Genomic DNA, 17,975 nt, shown 5'->3' with positions numbered 1-17,975 from the left:
ATTGTCAGTTGATGTAATAGGCCGTGAGAATAACTTTGAGAAGCAGGAAGAAGAGCCAAAACCAAAAAAATAGTGAGAAAACTTGCACCAAGACAAATTCCTTGGGTGTCCAATCACACGTGGCCAATAAACAATTCTACTTCTACTTCTAAAAGAGAAATTTAGTCCAAAGGAGGAATCTACTGTATTTTGAGAAAGTGTCTCAGACTTGATGCTTCCCTGCAGTCTTGAACATGAAGTGATGCATTCAGAGTTTCAAGATTCTGTTACTATAACCATATAATAAAAGTAATATTAGGATTCATTACTTCGGTTTCCTGGACTACCTCAAAGGGCTGAAAGATTACTGCCCCTCTTGACTTGTATGGGGAATGAGAGAGAGGTGATCACATGAGTCCAAGCATTTGTCATTTCCTCCTGAGAAAGAGAGCAGTCCTGAAAGTGGTTGTGATGTCCCTTTTTCTTCATAGCACTCTGGAAGAAGTGCATTTTCTGGAACCTTTTCAGTCAGGGTTCAGGCCTATCTTTGGGATGGTGACAACATTAATTGCTCTCCTGGATGGGGGAAAGTGTGTCCCGCCTGGTCTTGTTAGATCACATGATAACTTTGATACCGTCAACCATGGGATCGTTTTGGATTCCCATGAGGGTTAGGAGGTGTTGCCTTGCATTGGTTGCACATAACATCATTATTATTTTTTTACAGATCCAACCTTGGTTGTTATTTGATTTCCATGTCTAGTTTAAGGTGCTGGTTTTGACCTAGAAAGGCCTTGGTACCTGGATATCTTGAGAATTGCCTTTTCACCTGCTACAGATTCCGCATTTCTGGAGCCTGAGGGGAAGCAGTGCTGCACTGACATTGTGGAACAACCTCTCTGTGGAGATCAGTCTATTCCCTCTTTGCTAGTCTTCTGAAAGCCTTTGAAAACTGAGATTTCTCTGAGAGCCTTACCCTGATTTTCTTAGATTTGATGTTGTTATTTTTTCCCCTTTTGTATTACTGCAGCACTGTTGTGTTTTTATGTTTGGATTTCATATCATATTTTTTTCTTTGTGAACTGCTGAGAGTCATTTGATTGTGGTGGCACAAAAATATGTTAAATAAATAAATAATATCCCTAAAAATATCCCTTTCTCCAATAGCCATTCATTTAGCTGCATATTGGAGGTTATCTGAAGAAGGCTCTCAGGTTAAGATCTAGTGGTTAAAGATAGGAGAAACATTCCTCTGGCAATTGGAAAGAGCCTTGCAGCTGGTACAGGCGGCAAAACACTGTGACCTATTTCCATGTCAGCTAGTTGCTGAACTAATTGAAGCCTTTTGAACTAATTGAAGCTTGTGGATAAGGGCAACCCTATATGTAACATATTGCAATAGTACAAACAGAATGCTATCTCTTTGTGAATATTCTCTGTGTGAATAATTACAGTAGGGCCATCTTCACATGTGTAAAGTCATCGTTAAATCATCAACTAAAGGAAATAAAAGAACATCAAGGCCCCTGGACCTCCAGAGTCAGTGCCATATGTCTTAAAATGAATCTCTGTCTGGACAGGTTTTATTTAACCAGGCAGAGAAACCATTCAGAAGTAGTCTTATCCCTCTATTGGGGGGCTGTCAAACTCGTGGGCCAGATGTGTCACGCTGGCCATGCCCACACCCAGTTTAGGGAAGGGAAAAGTCGCGATATGTCACGTGACGACACCAAATTTTTTGTTCTGTGATTTTTGGTGTATCATAGTATTGATGAAGCCACTAAATTGAAAAACAGAATCAGAATCCAGTTTTATACTTGCTATCTGAGATATCTGATTCTATTAATCCACTTTAGTGGGGATGATGTCCTTTAGCAGAAAAGACTCCTCCTGGGTCCTGCCAAGTTATGTTCTTTTGTAGATGGGATCCACAATATATCCTTCTGTTTATACACTATTCCATGTTTTTCAAGTGAGTCTTGAGGCCAAAATAATTGTTCTTTTCTTGAGTAGAAGTGGCTTGATTTGACTACAGTGCACAACTTTTGATTTTGGTTGTGTATCTAATAAGCAAAAGGATAATAACAAAGAGCTAGTCCTCAAATTATGACCACAATTTGGACTGGACTTTCAGTAATAAGTTAGTGTAGTTGTATAGCAAGTCATCATGTGACTGAAACCAATTTTACAACCATTTGTACCATAGTCATTAAGTGAAGCACATGGTTGTTAAGTGAATCCAGCTTTCCCAATTGGCATTTTTATGCAAATCAGCTAGTAAGGTTACAAATTGTAATCATGTGACTACAGGATGCTACAATTGGTCATAAATGTGTCCTGGTTACCAAGTGCTTGAATTGTAATCATGTGACTGTTGGGATGGTGCAGCACTCAGAAGTGTGAGGTTAGGTCATAAATTACTTTTTCCAAGGCGGTCATAACTTTGAACTGTTATTAAATGAATGGTTGTAAGTTACGGGTTAACATTTTTGCATAAAATTGTCTCTGTCTCCTTTTCAGTATGCTTTAACCTGAAAGAACATTACCTACTTTATACTATAAATTAATTTGTTGCTTTTCTTCAATTATTTATTTTACATGTTCTCTAATGGTAATATATAAAATCATAGGTGAATGACTAGTTAAGACCCAAAGATTTTTGATCCACCAAATATATATATATATTCCTTATTTTCCAGAGAAGAACAAGTGGCTATTAAAATTGTTGACATGCAAAGGAGTCAAGAGAGTTAGGTAATTATAGCACAGATTCCTTAGCTTTCTTTTACACATTCTACTTTCTCTGAACTCTAGTCTTGGTAAAAGGAATGCATATAGAATTAAATTATTTTCTTTTTTTCATCAACTGTATTGCAGTTACTGATAAAATGGATAAAATGGAATTTATATTTTAAATTCAACTATCCGTAATTGTTGTATGCTGTAATAGATATTTCATTATCAATGACTGTTATATTCTTAGTGTTGATTTCTGCAGGATTCTTTCTGAGATTTTGTTTCTCAGAATATGTTAGTTTTATGAAGTTTGGAACTGTTTATCCAGAGGAAATATCATTTATTATGTTGCAAAAGGCTTGAAGATTTAGTGAATAATCCTTGGTCTTTACTAGACTATACGGTTATATGAGTGCTAATTTGGCATTTTGTATTCTTGTCCTGTCTGTTTGTGATATTTAATGTTCTAACATATCCTTGGTTGGTTGAATCCATATGTCACTCAAATGGAATCTGACAGTCAGTCAGCCATGGAATACAATGATAAAATTATGAAAACTGTCTCTGTTCATTGGACCAGTAGAATTCACAAGCATTTTTCCCTTATGTGCCTAAATATGATATTGCCATGTCTTGGTTTACAGTCGCTGACTTTCTGGGGTTTAAGACTTGTCAAAATAACTCAACTTATTTTCCCTTGCATAAACCTCCTTTTTTGGTTGCTTTTGCTTTCTGCATATAAAACAAGAATCTTAGGTATCTTTACTCATTTTATAACTATAAAAATGTAATTGTGTTCTTCTAGTACACATATGTCAAAAATAAAAATGACTTTGAGATAAACTGTATCACTATATTCTAACATGAACTGTATATTTTATATTTTCCAGTATCTACCTGTTTCCCTGAAACTCCCTACCCCAAAAATAAGCCGTAGTTTGATTTTGGGGTGGGTGGGTGGGTCTGATACATACCCTACCCCAAAAATAAGCCTTAATGAAGGGGATGGGCATGGCTAGCACAGGAGGCAGCCCTTCCCTTCCCCGGTCACCTCTTGGTTGCTCGGCTCCTTAATGAGGTCCTCGGATCAGCTGAGTCAGCGAGGGCTGGGCGCAGCCTATTCCTTTCAAGTGATCAAATGTCGCTTGAGAAAAGGACACACGTCCCAGGATTGCAGCGCTGAAGGCTCAGGAAGGAGCCTATTTGGGATGTCAGTCTGTGCTGAGCTTGAGGAAAGGATGACAGGCAAAAAAATTCCTCCTCCCCATTTTCTTGCCAGTCGCCAAAAAGGCTCCAAATCTTCAGCAAATCCCAAGATTGCAATGCTGAAGGCTCAGAATGGAGCCCTTTTGGCAAACAGCAGGAAAAAGTGGAAGGTTGTTTTTTTTTGCCTGTCATCCTTTCCTCAAGCTCAGCAAGGACTACCAGCTTCGTGGATGATAGGATGGCATGCTGCGACCATCACACTGTTAGGTAAGGGCCCCGTGAGGCGCATCGCTGGGCCTCCTGCTGCTTTTGCGGCTGCAAAAGCGGTCATGCTTGCTGGAGGTAGCGGCTTGAACGGCACCTGCTTTAATTCTTGATCTGAAAATTTAATTGGGATCATCCAAAACAAAAATTAATTTTTGGTAAAACTTTCATTTTTATCATTGCAATTCTTCCGCATAGGGACAAGAAAGGAGTCCCCCCCGCCCATGCCTACCAGCATTCAGGCATCCTGCGGGTAAAGATAATACTGCCCCAAAAAATTCCTTTCACAGAGGCAGCAAGTCACCTCGGTGATCCCTGGCTAACGTGCCATACGCTAAATAAATAAATCTATTTTATCTTTTATATCTTTCTTTAACTTTTCATAATTTATTTTCTTTGACTCTTATACAGCAATTTTTCCTTCTCCAGATGGTCCTTCCCATTTTAGCCTGTTTTCTTCTATCACTAATTACATTGTACGGATGTTCTGCAAAAGCTTATACTCTAGGGACCTTGAACAATCAGGTAGAAGAAAGGTATTGTTTTCAAGTCTGTCAGCTTTTCTGTTTAATTGCCTGACTTTCTGAGATTTCTGTAGTCAGATCCTATTGTGGGGTGAACTGAAAGATTCCTGTCACTATCAGGGCAACCACAACACAAAGGCAAAGCATTTATTGAGTAGCATCTGGGAGACAACATATTCTGAAACAGAAATATATGCATGGATTGCCTTCCACTTATCATAAGTAGATGCTTCAGTTGATAGTGGTATAGCTTGATCTTGAGTATGCCAGAATAGAGGAGACTAAATTAATACCTGCCAGGAACATTCAGGTCCCTTCTGGTCAGTAGTATGGTGTTCTGGTGATTGTGGAGGGATTTGGAATTTTGGATTTGGATTGTGGAGGAATTTTGGTCATGATAGCAGATTGTTCTGCTTGTATATCTTAATTCTCAAGATGTTCAATAAAAAACATGACACATTACACCACAAGAGCGACAGTGGCACAGTGGTTAGAATGCGGTACTGCAGGCTATTTCTGTTGACTGCCGGCTGCCAGCAGTTTGGTGGTTCGGGTCTCAGCAGTTCAAGGTTGACTCAGCCTTCCATCCTTTGTTGGTAAACTGAGAACCCAGATTGTTGGAGTCAATATGCTGACTCTGTAAACCGCTTACAGGGGGCGGTAAAGTGCTGTGAGGCGATACATCAGTCTAAGTGCTATTGCTATTGCTTTGTGTATTGCTTGTTAACCAAAATCTCTCTATCTATTAATAGGAGTTAGATGACTATTCACATTGTAGGTCTCAATATTGCAGGGTTGCAAAAAGTTCTAAAGGGTTCACAGTCCTTCAATTCTATATGGCAAAGCAACTGGGGTGGATAGTGAAGACATTAATAGTTGGGAGTTCTCATTTCCTTTGTTATGGTAGTGTAATATTCTCTGATTTGTCACCTCCTGCTGTTGGGTTAGAGTAGAGTTTGGAATCCCAGGAAGGAATGTTTACTAAGAGATGTTCATTAAAAAATCTAAAAATGTACAGTTGAGTGTTCTACAAGATCAGAAATACATACCCACCTGCTTTTTCTTCTGAGTTATAGTCTCCTGTGTAGTGTTTACATGGTGTGTTGGATATGTTCACCGCTTTGAATTATTTGTAAAATAATTTCGAAGTTTGTACTAAACTATCTTTCTGCCTACCCTCCCCAACAGATAATTTATGATACTTGGGAGAATGTAGAAGATTAATATTTGAAGCATTACACCAAGCCTTTCCTAATGATAATGATGGGGAAATTAACATGACTACATTTTTCCTACACATCTTGCATTATTGCTTACAAATCCTTGCTTTTATTGTATATAAGTAAACTCTGATCTGTTGTTCCCTGTGATGGAATTTGTTACTTTCTCATATATGGATGACGAATCTTCTTTCACAACAAATACAAGCTTTTGTTATTTTACCAGTAAACTGTGGTAAATTAGCAGAGTAGAACTTGTTGGAGAATTGATGCTTTTCTCACTTGTTCGTTTGACAGGACCATACAGTACCGATAAAATGTTTCCCCCCAAGTGTCAGTAGAGTTACATAAGAAAATCAGCATAAATCAGGAAGGAACTGTTAGCACAGTTGATACCTTGATGCCTTCTAATCATAACTATATGTTCTATTTTTCCACTTGATAACATAGGATTGACTGACACTATGTTATCCTATGTTATTTATTTGTAATAAATTAGGTTGCTAAGAGCATAATACGGTGGAGATTTTCATTCCTTCAGACATTTCTTCTCACACAAATAGAAAACAAAAACCCCCTATATACATGTATCTCATCAAAGCCCAGTTCTTGTTTGCATTAATAATAAATATTGACAAGTATTTCCATTCTACATTGGCCTTACATAGTTTTAATTTTCTTTGTTGTATAAAATGTACATTAAGAGTGCACTTTTTATACATCTGAAAGGTGCAGACTGCAATTGACATTATAACTATTTGTTACTAAAATTTGAAAAAAAATTCCTTGCCCTTGTCTTTATATGACAAAAAGATGGCATCAACAAGGTGGAACTGAATGCTTAACACATTTTGTGCCAGCCATCCAACTCCTTTTTCACTGTGAGATGATTGCAAATAAGGGAATAGTGTCCTGTGCTGATAAAAGCAACTTAAAAGCAAATATGGGAGGACCATTTGAGGAAAAAATGGCTTTGTTGCTGATTTTTTCCTTGCTTCATAAGCAGTAAGAGTTCTCATAAAGATGATTATACTATCTAGAACAGGGGTGTCAAACTGGATTTCTTTGAGGGCCGGATCAGCATTGTAGTTCTCCTCCGCAGGCCAGGCGGTGGGGGAAGACAGGACGGACGCCTCCTGCAGCACCCTGCAAGCCAAAATGGGGCATGGGGGGACCACGTGAGGCCCCCTGCATCCCGTTTTCAGCCTGGACAGCCTCCTGCAGCACTAACGTGGCCCCACATGTCCCATTTTGGCTGCCAGAGGCACCACAGGCCGGTCCTTTTGCTATTTCCAAGCCGGCCCTATGGGCCGGATTTAAACACTCCATGGGCTGGATCCGGCCCATGGGCCTTGAGTTTGACACCCCTAATCTAGAAAGAGGAATACATCTACATTAGAAAATGCAAACTGACTTTCTGCCTAGGGTGGGACTAGAACTCACAGACACCTGTTTCTAGCCAATACCTTAAACCACTACACTAAACTGGTTCTCATACATATTTAAATAGTGAGGGAAAGAGTGATTATGTGTAACACAGCAAAACATTGCCAGTTATAAAAACTCCTTTTTGGGATTGCTTGGTAGAAAAGTAGTCTTTAAGGAATAAACACACCTTAGTAGCAAAATATGAAGATCATAAGTTCCTTCCTTGCAGATACTTCTGAAGTTGCAAATGATGGGAAAGAGTTTTGGACAATGGAGATAACTGAATCAAGCATAAGGCATCTTTTTTCCCCCTGTATGTTTTTATCCCAAGTAAGATGTAATGTAAGAACTTTTAGGAGTGAACTCTTTTGTTAAATTCATACTGCTCATCTAAGGGAGGAAACAGTGAAATGACTTCAATATAGGCAACCCTTTACTTATGACCACAATTCAGCCCAAATTTATATTGCTGAGACCTTTGTTAAGTGAATTTTGCCCCATTTTACAACTCCCTATGCCACAATTGTAAAGTGAATGACTGCAGTTGTTAAGTTAGTAACATGGTTGCTAAATGAATCTGGCTTCCCCATTGACTTTGCTTGTCGGAAGGTTGCAAAAGGCATTATTATAAATATGAGTCAGTTGCCAAATAGCTGAATTTTGATCACGTGACCATGGGATGCTACAGCAATTGTAAGTGTGAAAAATGGTCAGACTTTTCTCCTTAGAGCTGCTCGGATCATCCAGAGAGTGGGAGGTGCTTCAGTCTGCGTCGTTGTAGGCTGAGCTTAATTATTGAGGAACGCTCCACCTTCCATCACGTGGCTCCATTACAGCGTTCCCCAGTTTATGCTCAGCCTCGTAAAGGTTAGGCTGTTGTTTTGTATAGCTCCTTGGCCGATTCAGGATCGTTGGAAGGTCTGTTCTAATATTCCTTTCCCTAGCCTCTGCGCAATTAGGTTTTATCGACAGACTCAGGGGAGCACGTTCATCGCCCCCAGGGGGGGAAAAAAGCAGGCGGCTTAGCAGCGCTCTGGCACTAACCCCCCCCAGATTCTCTCTTTCGAGCTCTTATTCCTTCCACGCCGCCCTCGTTAGCGGCTTGAATTTAGTGCTCCAAAGCGCCGCTGGTTTTCCCCCAACCCACGAACGCCGATCGTCCCAGGAAGGGGCGAATTCTTCCTCGCTGCCCCTCTCGGCATTCTAGGCTCGCCGGAGGGGCCCTATTCCACCCTGAGCGGCCCCGACATTCAGACTAGTAGGTGGCCGCCTCTTTGGGCGCTGCCTCGTAGTCGGGTGCCATTTTTATTTTCTCCGGCCTCTTTCTCGGCTGCGAGTGTTTTCTAGCTCACCAAACAGGCCTTACCAGCCCGTTCAGAGCCTCTCTTTGTATTTGGAAACCTTCTAAACTATTGTTGGCAATTCCGCAGCTGTGCTCAGGGCGAAGCAATAGCAGCACCTCCCCCCCTCCCGGTTGTCGTCTGGGAGTTAAAGCTGCTGGAGGCCTTATCTTTCCAACCCGGTGCATTTGGCCTCAGGCGTTCATTTGATTAATTGGATAAATAAGCACCTGGGTTGATACCTTATTGGACCAGGATCCAGATTTAAGCATCAAACTACATATTTTTATAATTAAAAAAAAAAGAGAGAGAGAGAGACAACAAATAAATATGTATACAAGGATATATACATATGTATATATACAAGTAAATAAATGAATTAAATATATATATATTAATAATAATAATAATAATGATGATAATAATATCTATATATACACTTACTATACCATAGTACATCAAATTCCAAAAGGGGGCGCGGGCCAGCTGAAAAGGACACCCGGCCTTTGCTGCAGGCCGAACCCTAGGCGAGCCAACCGCCTCTAGTATCCTCTCATACGATCATTACTTCTTAAAATGGCAGACGATAATTCCTCTAAGGGCCCTTCCTTGAAGGCCAAATCTAAGTCTTACCATTTGCGCAGACAGGCTAAGGAAACTTCCAGACCATACTACCCTGAACACGCCCGATCTCGCCTGATCTCGGAAGCTAAGCAGGGTCAGACCCGGTTAGTACTTGGATGGGAGACCGCCTGCGAATACCGGGTGCTGTAGCGAAGACGCCTTGAGATGTCATAAGACATCAGAGAAGGAACTTGACAGGCTATCCAGGGGGTCTCTCTCGGTGCCTCCAGCCCTTCCACCCTCCAGCCCTTCTATCTCTACTTACCCCCCCCTCCTCCAGATTTCTCTTCCCTCTCCAGGCACAGCTCACCCCAGGGGCATCAGGCCCCCGGATCAATGACCAGACGGACACCCGAAGCCACATTTACTCCTACGGCCGCTGGTCTGTGCCAGGAGGAGCCTGCCACAGTCGGGATTACAGAACAAATCAGGTCATGGATGGAGCTGGCTATCCGCCAGGGGATTGCGGAAGGTCTCCAACAGATGTCCAGACCCGGCTTCTTCCCGATGGCTCCCGATCATGAGTCTCTATCGATCAGGTCCCTGCCTAGATCGGATCCTACCCATGGTCAGGTACCTTCACAGAGGGACAGCCCTCTTCCAAAGGGAACAGGAGGAGGAGGAAGGGGGCCTGGATTAATTCAGGGAGGAGGAAGAATCCGAATTGGGGTCAACACATTACAGTGAACCCCTATCGGAGACAGAGCCCATGGAGGGGGAGATGCCCGAGGATGAGGGCCCCACCCCCGACCAACCCACCTTTGAGGGCTTGTTCAAGCCGCACATATATAAATCGATTTGCCTTAAGGCCAAGACATCTCCGGCCTGTACTCATAGTCTCCCTCTGTCCTCCCTTCCTCGGCGGAGGGCCCAGAGGATTCCATTTTCAAGCAGCCCGTGGTGGAAGCTGATGTCATTCCGGCTCCACCCATTTTCTCTGATCTGGTATCAAAACAGCTGGCTTCCACAGGGGCCCTCCCCGCCCCACCTGGCCAGGACAAGAGGTTTTTTCAACCTCGACTCAGACTTCTCCAACCGACTTAATTCCCTCGAGGTTGACGAGCCCATTGTTGGCTTAGCATCCTTCTCCTCCCCTAGTGATCCTCTGGAGGCTCTGAAACCTGAGGACAAGAGGGCCGAGCTAGTCTTACGCCGGGCTCACCAAGCTGACACTTGGGCCATTAGATCGGCCACGGCCGCCTCCTTTTTCACCAGGTCTTCGATCCGGTGGCTTCGCCAACTAAAACAGCATGTCCCCTCCTCCCATACAAGGGCGCATCAGGACATCGCTGAACTCACGGCCGCGGCAGAATTCTCGGCCGACGCCACCTACCATTCAGTTAAGTTTTCCACTAGAACCATAACCTCTCATGTTACAGAGTTAAATTGGCCACGGCTCCCATCAAGGGAGACAAACCATTCGGCACAGCCCTGGAACCTCTGCTAGTCGAGAGCCGAAGCAAGCAAAAAGTCCTTCCCTCCCCCTTTCAGAGGTCAGAGCCCAGAGCCCCTCAGCCATTTTGGAAAGGGCCCTTTCGACCTTTCTTCCAGTCTCTCTTCCCACCCAGGTACCCGAGACCCCCCTCCTTTCGGCCATCCCAACTGCAGGATCGAGCATCTCGGGCGATAGGAACACAGGGGACGGCTGCTACAAGACACCCTTCAGGGGATCAGGTGGGAGGCCCTTCCGGCGCCCAAAATAGATCCCGTTCCTCCCGCCCCACTGGCGGATGCCTCAGACATTTCACCGACCGATGGGATTCCTCTACTTCCGATGCCCGGGTCCGAGTCACTATCCTGTTTGGACTCGCCCTGGAATTTCAGTGCCCCCCCTGACTTTTTCATGGCATCCCCCCCTCGAGGGATCCCACCAAACGCAGTTTAATGGATTCCGCTATTCATCATCTCCTCAACATACAGGCTATCCAACCCGTCCCATCCTCCCAACGAGGGCGGGGCTGTTACTCCCACCTCTTCATGGTCCCCAAATCCTCAGGTGGATGGGGAGCAATCCTAGACCTAAAATGGCTTAATCGTTACCTGATCCACCGCAGGTTTAAGATCTCTCTTCTATAGATCTTTCAGAAGCGTACCTACACTTCCCAATCCTGTTACAATCACCGCCACTTCCAATATGTGGCCCTCCCCTTTGGGTTGGCATCTGCCCCTAGAACCTTTACTAAGGCCCTCGCGGCCCTAGCGGCTCACCTCAGGAACCTCCCCGTGCGTCTCCACTGCTACCTGGATGACTTCCTCATCCTGTCCCACTCCAGACGCCAAGCAGAGAGGGACACCAGAGCTACTCTCTCTGCCCTCCAAGACCATGGGTTCCTCGTAAACTGGCAAAAGAGCCAACTGGTGCCATCTAACCGGATAACCTACTTGGGGTCCATAATTGTTACGGTTAAAGGAAAGGTCTTTCTTTCCTCAGAAAGACTCCTTAGCATCCAGGAATCTGTCAAACATATCCGGCGATCAAAAAAAGGTAACACTATTAGACTTGCCCATCTGGGTAAGATGGTCTCATGCATTTCCATTGTTCCCTGGGCCCGTTTACGCACCAGATCCCTACAGTGGTTCCTGCTCCCATTTCAAAGAGCCGGCAGAAGCCATTCAAAATCCACGGTCCAGGTACCTCCAAGGGTCCTCATGTCTCCTCTCTGGTGGACCAACCCCATCATCAACGAGGGTCATTACTTCTAGGAGCCCCAACGGCTCACCCTCACCACAGACGCCAGCCTGTCCAGATGGGGCGCTCACATCCACTCGCCCACGGCTCAGGGCAGATGGTCGGAGACAGACCGGGCATGCAGTATAGACTAGTTGGAACTTCACGCCATTCATCTGGCCCTTCGCAGCTTCCTCCCTCAGGTACGCGGGCATCATGTCCCTACCCTCACGGGCAACGTCACCGCCAAGGCTCACGTCAACAGACAGGGGACCACACAGTCCATACGGTTGATGAGAGAAGCCGAGCGCCCCTGCTGCTGGGCGGAGCGCAATCTCCTCTCCCTCAAAGCAGAGCACATTTCTGTTCAAGGAGGCGACCACGACCTCCGGCCTACCGATAGGGGACCCCTTTGCATCCCCTCTCAACACACGACTCCCAAGATTTTTCGAGGCACCCCTCCCACGGGGCCGAGAATTACAGCGCCCTACGTTACCCCTGGCCCCCAGGGCTTCTATACGCATTCCCTCCACTAGCCCTAGTTCCCAGAGTCATTCTAAGACTGATCCACGAAAAAGCGGAACTGCTTCTGGTGGCCCCCTTCTGGCCCAGGCGCCCATGATTGCGGTCCTCCACAACCTATCGGTAGCCCCTCCCTGGAAAATCCCTCCGAACGGGATCTCCCCTCCTCAAGGGCCCCTTCTACATCCGGATCCTCAATGGCTCCAGTTAGCCGTCTGCAGGTTGAGCGGAATCGCCTAGGAAACGAGAAGTTCTCTGACCAGGTTATTGATACCATCTTAGCCGCCAGACAGCCAGACAGCCCTCAATCTACGATGCCACTCGGAATAGTTTCTGCAAGTGGTGTCATAAGTCCCAGGTCAGCCCATTTTCGCCCTCCATCGCTCGGTTTTGGAGTTCCTCCAAGAGGGCCTGAAGAAAGGGGTTTCCCCCAACACCTTGGGACGCCAGGTCACAGCCCTCACAACTGTTATCACTTGCGACAACATTGGTTACCCTACCCACCACCCTCGCATTAGGGCATTCCTCAGAGGGGCCACTAATTTGTGTCCCCCAACCGTTCACCAATATCTCACCTGGGGTCTTAATGGGGTCCTCGTGTCCCTCACTAAACACCCCTTTGAACCTCTCAAGGAATCCACCCTCCAGTTTTTTACTTCCAAAGTTGTGTTCCTGGTGGCCATGTCATCGGCCGTTGAATCTCGGAGATCGCAGCCTTATCAGTGAGAAAGGACCTCTGTATCTTCCACGCCGACCGGGTGATTCTCCGGCCCGGTCCTACCTTCTTGCCCAAGGTCAACTTAGCCTTCCTCAGGGCATAGGATCTCACTCTCCCAAATCTTTGTTCCAAACCCTCGCGAGAGAGGCAGTCCCTTTGGCATCCCCTGGATGTGAGACGTGCCCTCCACCTCTATATTAAGCACACCCAGCCCTTAGGAGGTCCGAATCCCCAGTCCTTTCCTTTCAACCCAAGCCATTGGGCCACAAAGTATCCCCTTCAACCATCGGCCGCTGGTTCAGAGTTACTATCTCTAGATCTTACTTGTCACAGACTCTGCCAGGACCCAGCGGAATAACAGCACATCCCACCAAAAGTGAGGCCACCTCAGCAGCTTGGGCCACCCTGGCCCCAATCACTGGCATTTGCCAGGCTGCCACCTGGGCCTACCCGTCTCCCTTCATGAGGCCTTACAAGATCGACATATTTGCCGCAGCGGAGGCCTCGTTTGGCAGACGAGTCCTACAGCGGGTCCTCAGGACCCGGAGAGGCTCCCGAACCAGAAGGAGTCCCTCCCGTAGGACAGCCAAGCTTTGGTATGTCCCACTCTCTGCATGATCCGAGCAGCTCTAAGGAGAATGGGCGCTGGTTCTTACCTGACATGCCATTTCTCTTCGAGCTGCGAGGATCATCCAGCCCCACCCTGATCTTTCACCGTCTGGTGGGGTCTTGTTTCGGCCAATGAACCTTAAGTCTAGTAAGATGAGAGTACGAATTTCTCTTTCCTCTCGCCTTCGCATAAACTGGGGAACGCTGTAATGGAGCCACGTGATGGAAGGTGGAGCGTTCCTCAGTAATTAAGCTCAGCCTACAACGACGCAGACTGAAGCACCTCCCACTCTCTGGATGATCCTCGCAGCTCGAAGAGAAATGGCGTGTCAGGTAAGAACCAATGCCCATTTTCAGTGCCATTGTAACTTTGAACGGTCAATAAATGAAATGTTGTAAGTCAAGAACTATCTGTAAACCTGAAAACCTAAGTCTCCATCTTCCTGTGTTTGCAAGTATTTTTTTAAAAAATAGCAATAAAGACATTTTTAGAGTCTCTGAAAAGTTAAAAAAATACTGTATTTCTTTGCTGCAACTCTTTTCTATTGTAGGGTGGATATTTAAAATTGCTGTTTGGAAATGAAACATTTGATTTTTCATCATGTAATTTCTTTTATTATCTATAAAATACCAAGTCTTCTTCAATTCAAGTCATTGGACTTCATAGAAAAGTTTATGAGGTTTTTTTCATAATAGCATGGAAGTGGTTTCCCACTTCTTTTTTCCAGATTTTTTTTCAAGTTGCACTTCCAGATAGTATACTGTCCAAGTACTCATCAAATACGATTCAATTTAGCTTCTAAGATTAACCAAAATCAGCCATATCCTGCCAATTGCTGGATTTAATGACTGAAGGCTGCACATAAAAAGGAAATCCATTTATAAACATTTTGTGTGTGTTTGAGTTATAATTGCTCTTTGCTAGAAATAATTATATCTCCAATAAAATATGAATGATTAATATGAATTTTTAACAGTGAGCAAGAAGACAGAAGGCTGAAGCTGCTGACTTGGTTGCCTTGGCTGCTGCTCTTGGGTGTTTTGTTGAGTACCGTTCTAATAAGGCTTCAGATCTACTTCTGGGGTGGGCTTCTACCGGTTCGACCCAGTTCAGCTGAACTGGTAGCTCTGAAGATCATCTGGGAGCGAACCAGTTCGCTCTGACAATCAGCTGCTGGGCCCACCTGCCTGACCCAGCTCCATACTGACCTTTATTTCCTTCTTTTGATGCTCAGCTGCATCACGCAGCACAGCAGATTGCCATGCATCAGCTGCTGAAGAGACAAGGGCAGTTCAGGAAAAGGTCAGTAGGGATGCCTATTCACGCGCGCAAAGCACGCCCACCAAGCCACGCCCACCGAACCGGTGGTAAACCAAGTTGAATCTCATCTCTGATCTACTTGATCCCATACCATCTGCATCCTGATTTGAGCTGCTATCCAATCTAGGGAAATGAAAACATCCTCCTCTGAATATCCCCAGTGTTAATCATTGATTTAAAATATAGCAACTTCTAGGAAAATGTTTTTAGGGAAGATTCTTTAAATGACAACACTTTCACAGAAAATTCACAGAGAAAAGTAATTCTGAAACTTTTAATACACTGCAAATGTTGAAGAAAGAGCAGTATATTCTTCGAAATCCCATATTGTAACTTCAGCATTTTTTGTTCTGGAGATAAATTGATTTCTTTTCATCCTTGTGTATAGTGTGATGGCTTAGAGATCCGGATCCTTACTTGGAAGTACGATGCAATCTTGTTTTCTGAGTTTCATCTTTGTTTGAATGCAATTTTAAAGTTTGCTTTATTTCCTTTTATGCAAGCTGTCTTGTTAGAAAGTGTTCTGTAGACTTCATAGAGCTGAGGTATTGAATGCCCTCAATGGCTCCTTTGAATGTGCTTTAAAGTGCATAATTAGGGTACTTGAGCATAAAACTACAATTATACACTTGTGTGTTAATTTTTTACATGCTTGTAAGTGAGTTCAACACTATCTGTAATTGAGAATGAACTCTTTTATTGTGTGTGTAACTGCACATACCAACTGCTTAACCAATTAGTGAATTAAAAGAACACCCATTAAAAAGATGGATAACATTTTTATGTGTAGGATGGAGAAGATGCCAGATACTTTTGGATACATGGAAATCCTGATACCTTTAGAATATTGCTAATACACACAGGCACAGATACACTCAAAGACACATGATTTTTTTTTACATTTTGAGCATCAAGCTTTAAATGCTTTTTTAAAATACTGTACTTGTTTATTTGAGAAGTAAGGTCTATTAAGCTCAGTGAAATTTAACTTCTTAGAAAATCAAAACAAAAATGTAAAGCAAGCTAGTTAATTTTAAACCAATTATATCAAGATGTCAGTTTCAGATGTCAGTTGCCATCTCTTTGTTTTCCAGAATAGTGAAAATGCCCCTGTCTGAAGGTTTCAGTGCTTTATTTCATAAGAGATTTGTCATGAAAATTTAGCAATTTTGGGTCTCACAGATATTATCTTGGAGCAACCTGAAACAGGTACTATATCAGCAAAGCCTTGAGGTATATTATCTCCTTTAAAAAAAAAATAAGTTTCATTCATGAAATGGCAGTATGGTCAGATATCCTTATTTGTGAATGCATGGCAGAACAAATATTATTGTTCATTCAGTCAGAAAAAGAAATAGTTTGTAATGACATTCAGTATTTGTCACAGGCAGTTTTTATCAGTTCGTGACAATGTAGTTGTGTTTTCATGGAGAAAGAAATTACATTTTTGTAGAAATGATTGACTCTTTTCTTGTAGTAAATTTATTTATTTGACTCTCACCATGAAAACTAGCAAATTTGTTTATAAACTCAGTGTATCGAAAATATGTTGACATGAGAAATAAAATACTTTTTCATACTACAGTTACATTGAACAATTACACTGGAGTATATTGTATGGACTTTATGGCTAAATCATCTGCAATATTGAATTTTAGCAGTATTGTGTGTGTATATATGTGTGTGTGTGTGTGTGTGTGTGTGTGTGTATGGATATGTATGTATAAACACATACATTTAATATTAACTTTCTATAATGAGTATGAAAATAAATAATCACATATTGCAAAGGTTAACTAATAGTGAACTGAAATGATGAAGTTTTGCTCTGTATATAATTCCTCCAGGGTTATTTGTTTTTAGGCATTATTTCAAGAGAAGGCATTATAGCAATCTGTCACATACAAAACCATTAGTTGGTAGTTTGGCCTGGGGAAAGTTAAAAGTTAAATATATGGAAGGTTAACTATTATGTATTTCAAAGAAATTAATGTGCATGGGGAATTGTTTATCTTTATATCTAAGATGAAATTTGCCTTTTCATCTATATATAGAGTTTGAGTTTGGATTTGAGTTTGAGTTGCCATTTTCTCTAAATTATCCATCATAATAAAAAGATCTTCTCCATTTGACGGTTCAGAGCTTATTAATCTGCATCTGAAATGGGGATATTTGCCCCAATAAGCATCACTTTAGATTGATCAATATTTAAACTTATATGCCATATCATGGATGTTCATAGTGCAAGTGTTTATCACCCCTGCCTTTCCTTTGGTTTCTCGAGTTCTGAGCCCCATTTGACCTCTGACCCCAGTCTAATAATGTAGACTGTAGTGTGAACTCTTGTTGGGAATTAGTGGAAGAATATATGTGAATATTCCTATCACACCTGGAGCAGCTGATCCTGGACCAAATAACTAAGATCCAGGAATTATAAATGCTGGAATTATAAATATGAAAGGATAGAGCTAAGGTTACAGTGATTGCTTCCAGTGAAGGAATCTTCCCTGCTACTTGGTCATTTATAGACCAAGTGGCCTAGCTAAAACCATTTGCACTTTTATTTCTCAAGGAGCTGAGCAGAGCATTTCTGCTCTACCTTCTGGAGCTCTTGGTGCATTCCTGAACAGGATGGTTGTTCTGAATTGGTATTTTTGATTCAGCTGTATTTTCTCCTGATGACTGCTGGCACAGTCTGTTTCAGATTGTTAATTGTTTCCCAAATCCTGAAGGTGCCATTCTGTTGGTGTCTCTCAATCCTTCAAATAGGGGGGAAATGATACCCTAGATCAGAGTCCCCCAAAATAGCCATTGTT

The 17,975-nt window shown here is 43.1% G+C and overlaps 1 protein-coding gene and 1 pseudogene across 18 annotated transcripts in view; both read left to right on the top strand.

The window, feature by feature from the left end:
* The window catches only part of ARID1B (AT-rich interaction domain 1B), a 426,965-nt gene that overhangs the window by 80,362 nt on the left and 328,628 nt on the right, over positions 1–17,975 (top strand). The gene's annotated exons all lie outside the window — the stretch shown is intronic.
* Positions 9,356–9,472, top strand: LOC113420429 (5S ribosomal RNA; annotated as a pseudogene).

Source organism: Notechis scutatus, chromosome 1, assembly GCF_049901735.1.
Source record: "Notechis scutatus isolate UNSWTSFEM ecotype Mainland chromosome 1, rNotScu1.2, whole genome shotgun sequence".
NCBI lineage: Eukaryota > Metazoa > Chordata > Lepidosauria > Squamata > Elapidae > Notechis > Notechis scutatus.
This window is presented reverse-complemented; position numbering and strand designations above follow the sequence as displayed.